Source organism: Oncorhynchus tshawytscha, linkage group LG23 (genome assembly GCF_018296145.1).
Source record: "Oncorhynchus tshawytscha isolate Ot180627B linkage group LG23, Otsh_v2.0, whole genome shotgun sequence".
Taxonomy (NCBI): Eukaryota; Metazoa; Chordata; class Actinopteri; order Salmoniformes; family Salmonidae; genus Oncorhynchus; species Oncorhynchus tshawytscha.
The window spans coordinates 26,059,772-26,064,815 of record NC_056451.1 but is presented as its reverse complement, the minus strand read 5'-3'; the positions used below and the strand labels follow the sequence as shown (position 1 = coordinate 26,064,815).

Here is a 5,044-nt window from a genome sequence, read left to right as displayed (position 1 = left end):
GCCAGAATAAACCAGGAGGAAGGGTGATGAGACATTCATTTCCCCTGAAGGCCAACCGGGGACAGCTGCACGGCGAGCGCATGACTTTGGGATATCCGAATGCTTCAATGCAGCTAGCTACAGGTGATTCTATTCCCCTCGGTTCTCTCCATCTGTCTACCTCTCTGTTAGTTCACAACAGGTGGTTACAGTCTTGGCAGCTCCACTCACACTTACATTCATATTTAACTCACTTTTAGTCACTGGTGTAACAAGAGCCCACGAGTGAAATCACACACCCACAGACCAACATTTACAGGTTTTTATTGACAAAGGCCCTTCAGTGGTAAGTGTTGGAGAACAGATATTCCCTCTGCCTGCATTAAATGGGGTGAAAGGGGGTCAGACCTTCCTTTCACGGAGTAGTTTACGCCCTATCACAAGGTAAAAACTAAACTCTTTCTTCCCGTTTTACCACTCTGAGTGTCAAAAGACTGACACTCTCAGCCAATCACCATTCCTGACTCACGTGTTACGAAAAGACTGACACTCTCAGCCAATCATCATTCCTGACTCACGTGTTACGTGGGATTATCAGCAAGTCTTCCAGGCGCCAGAGTTTATCGGCTATTCAGAATAAGAATATAGTCAAATTGACTGGATTATATTGTTGATATAGCAATTAATGGTATAACGTTTAACAACTACTACTGATAGAGTTAATTAAAGGGTTTCTCTACATCCAACCCTTAATGGTGCCCCTCTAATAATAATTTGGATAGGATTAACCAAATAAATCAGCTAATTTAATTATTCCAGTAATTAATCAATACATTATCTTGAATATTAATTAGCCAAAAGTCACAACATAACTGTGTATTATGGTGTTTGTGTTGTATACAGGCCTACTGTATGCTATTACTGAATGAGCATCTGTCAGTGGTGGTTTTCGTAAGGTTGTCTAAGTTAAACCATAGTGCTACAGAGCGAAATGTTACTAAGCTTTACGGCAGAGGAGGCTGGTGGGGGGAGCTATAGGAGGAAGGGCTCCTTGTAATGGCTGAAATGGTACAGTATTAATGGAACGGTATCAAACATGTCAAACATATGGAAACAACACGTTTGACTCCGTTCCATTTATTCCATTCCAGCCATTCCAGTGCACCCGTCCTCCTCTAGCTGCTCCCAGCAGCCTCCTCTGTATTATGGTAAACAGAAAATAGAAACATTGCAGAGCGTTGTAATCTTGAATCTAGCCCAGGCCTGTGTGTGTGCCATGGTGCAGCTGCTCCCCACAGAGGGACAGAGTTACATCTGAAGGACACAGCTGAGCTCTTACAAATCTACCTCCTTCCTCTCTCTCATCCCCCCTCTCACCCCAACTCTCTCTCTCTCTCTCTCTTTCCTTCTTTTTAAAAATTTCTTTCTCTCTTTCTTCAAAAGTGCAAACTCAAAATCCTCTTCCCTCACTTACTCAACACCATTCATCAGATGTGTAGAATTTTTAAAATGAGCAGATCTTTTCCTAAACGAAATTCAACACTGACAGTAAATGACAAAAATACTTCATTTTTTTGTATACAGAAACAATCGGAGCTCAGAGTACCCCATGTCCAGGCATCATTTTGCATCATTACATAGGGAAGACCACTGAAGATGTTGTGTTTTTTTGAGTCATCATGTAATCTGTAAGTAGAGTAGAGGCGCGGTAGACCAAATCCACCTCCTCCAGCTCTAGAGTTACAGCACTGGATACATCCTGATCCCATCCATAGTTATACTGATGCACCTAAATCATTATCTGGTCATTTCTGTACAAGGCTGCACCCACGTAAGATGATGAGCTGTCACCATGGCTTGTGAATCTGAAGAAGTAGAGTCCTCTCACTGGTGCTGTGAAGCAACCTGCATCAGAGGAAACAGAGCGAGATAAACACTCAGTCTTTCATAGACACTGGAGCAGCCTGCTAGTGATGTTGGACTCAGTGTCTGTATCTGGTCCCTATGGACATGTGTGTTCATACATGTAGATTGATGTGTGTGCACTACCTGTAACTGGAATGTAGGCCTGGCTGATGTTAGTGATGACATTGGTTGAGATCAGGGTGATGTCAGTAGGCCTGGCTGATGTTAGTGATGACATTGGTTGAGATCAGGGTGATGTCAGTAGGCCTGGCTGATGTTAGTGATGATATTGGTTGAGATCAGGGTGAGGTCAGTAGGCCTGGCTGATGTTAGTGATGATATTGGTTGAGATCAGGGTGAGGTCAGTAGGCCTGGCTGATGTTAGTGATGACATTGGTGTAGATCAGAAGGGTCCCACTGTACTACCTAAAGCAGCAGAGAATGCCACCTTTGGTGTCTCTGTGAACACAGGAAAGTGTTAATGATTTTCACCATCATACACAAAATATGTATTACATAAACAATGACAACATCGTTAATAAAATGATGAAGAAAATGACAGAAAATAGTAACATGTCTTGTTCTGCAAGACTGCGTTCATCTTACCTGAATTTACTGTTTTCAGGTCCTCCACCTCTCTCTGTGGCTGTCACTCTACCCCCCAAAACTGCAACAATATAAAAAATATAGACTTTCTGACCGATATTGAATAAAACACAAAAACTTGTTGTAAATAGTTCACATAAACAAGCCTTCAAATCCCTTTATAAGTATATGAATATCCATGTCTTTCATGCATTCTCTGTCTTCAGCTCCTCCCCTGACTGTCACTCTGGTCCCAAGTCAAGGATATCATGTAACAATACAAATAAACTGTTGATGACTTCAACAAACCATGTCTTTGTTGATGAAAGTAATCAAATGACATGTAGCTGTCTTACTTTCCCTCTGTTCTCTGTCTTCAGCTCCTCCACCTGGCTCTCACTGGCTGTCCATCTGCCATCTAGTGCTAAAATGTCATGTAAAGAAAATGCAAATGAAGTGTTGATGAAACAAACAGCTTCTTTCTACATCAAAGTAATAAGGCCAGAGGTAACTTCTGGGTGTGTGGAAGTCCAGTTCAGTCTTAGTGACTCATCTCCACTCTCTGGTTCACCACCTTTCTGCAGCTCCTCCACCTCTCCTTTCAGCTCCTCCACCTCTCCTTTCAGCTCCTCCACCTCTCCTTTCAGCTCCTCTACCTCTCCTTTCAGCTCCTCCACCTCTCCTTTCAGCTCCTCCACCTCTCCTTTCAGCTCCTCCACATCTCCTTTCAGCTCTCCACCTTCAGCTCCTCCACCTCTCCTTTCAGCTCCTCCACCTCTCCTTTCAGCTCCTTCACCTGGCTCTCACTGGCGCTCAGTCTAGCCCCCATGGCTGACAGTTCAGCTGCGTGGACTTCAGTCCTTAGTGACTCATCTCCACTCTCTGGTTCACCACCTTTCTGCAGCTCCTCCACCTCTCCTTTCAGCTCCTCCACCTCTCCTTTCAGTTCCTCCATCTCTCCTTTCAGCTCCTCCACCTCTCCTTTCAGCTCCTCCAACTCTCCTTTCAGCTCCTCCACCTCTCCTTTCAGCTCCTCCACCTCTCCTTTCAGCTCCTCCACCTCTCCTTTCAGCTCCTCCACCTCTCCTTTCAGCTCCTCCACCTCTCCTTTCAGCTCCTCCACCTCTCCTTTCAGCTCCTTCACCTGGCTCTCACTGGCGCTCAGTCTAGCCCCCATGGCTGACAGTTCAGCTGCGTGGACTTCAGTCCACTCTCTGACTCATCTCCACTCTGGTTCACCACCTTTCTGCAGCTCCTCCACCTCTCCTTTCAGCTCCTCCACCTCTCCACCTTTTCAGTTCCTCCATCTCTCCTTTCAGCTCCTCCACCTCTCCTTTCAGCTCCTCCACCTCTCCTTTCAGCTCCTCCACCTCTCCTTTCAGCTCCTCCACCTCTCCTTTCAGCTCCTCCACCTCTCCTTTCAGCTCCTTCACCTGGCTCTCACTGGCGTTCAGTCTAGCCCCCATGGCTGACAGTTCAGCTGCGTGGACTGGAATTACAGGAAATGCTCTTTCATGTTCAGATGCCAACACTTATATGGACCATGTTGGAAAAATAAAATACCTTTACGCAGTCATTTAGTACAGCAACTTCACCTGCATACTCTCTCTTCAACCCCTCCAACTCTCCTTTCAATTTGTCCACCTGGCTGTCACTAGCTGTCACTCTGGCCCCCATGTTCTTCAGCTCCACTCTCTGTTCCACCACCATGTTCCTCAGCTCCACTCTCTGTTCCACCACCATGTTCTTCAGCTCCACTCTCTGTTCCATCACCATGTTCCTCAGCTCCACTCTCTGTTCCTCCACCATGTTCCTCAGCTCCACTCTCTGTTCCATCACCATGTTCCTCAGCTCCACTCTCTGTTCCACCACCATGTTCCTCAGCTCCTCTCTCTGTTCCTCCACCATGTTCCTCAGGTCCACTCCCTGGTCCACCACCATGTTCCTCAGCTCCACTCTCTGTTCCACCACCATGTTCCTCAGGTCCACTCCCTGGTCTACCACCATGTTCCTCAGCTCCACTCCCTGGTCCACCACCATGTTCCTCAGCTCCTCTCTCTGTTCCACCACCATATTCCTCAGCTCCACTCCCTGGTCCACCACCATGTTCCTCAGCTCCACTCTCTGTTCCACCACCATGTTCCTCAGCTCCACTCTCTTTTCACTAGGGCAAGGTGACCGGAAACATAACCGAATACAAACAGTGTAGCTATTCCCTCCGCAAGGCAATCAAACAAGCTAAGCGTTAGTATAGAGACAAAGTAGAGTTGTAATTCAACGGCTCAGACACAAGAGATATGTGGCAGGGTTTACAGTCAATCACAGATTACAAAACGAAAACCAGCCCCGTCGCGGACCAGGATATCTTGCTCCCAGACAGACTAAATAACTCCTTTGCTCGCTTTGAGGACAATACAGTGCCACTGACTTGGCCCGCTTCCAAAACCTGCGGACTCGCCTTCACTGCAGACGACGTGAGTAAGACATTTAAACGTGTTAACCCTCGCAAGGCTGCAGGCCCAGACGACATCCCCAGCCGCGTCCTCAGAGCATGCGCAGAGCAGCTGGCTGGTGT

General features: G+C 46.7%; 1 long non-coding RNA gene across 2 annotated transcripts; it reads right to left on the bottom strand.

Moving 5' to 3' along the window:
• Positions 1-287: 287 nt before the first annotated feature.
• LOC121840630 lies at positions 288-3,157 on the bottom strand. Of its 2 annotated transcripts, XR_006079747.1 has the most exons (4): positions 2,826-3,157; positions 2,491-2,551; positions 2,311-2,343; positions 288-1,884 (listed from the first exon to the last, which is right to left on the bottom strand). It is a non-coding gene; the product is annotated as an uncharacterized LOC121840630 (long non-coding RNA). The 2 variants fall into 2 exon arrangements; XR_006079746.1 differs by having other exon boundaries at positions 2,491-3,157.
• Between the last annotated feature and the right edge of the window lie 1,887 nt (positions 3,158-5,044).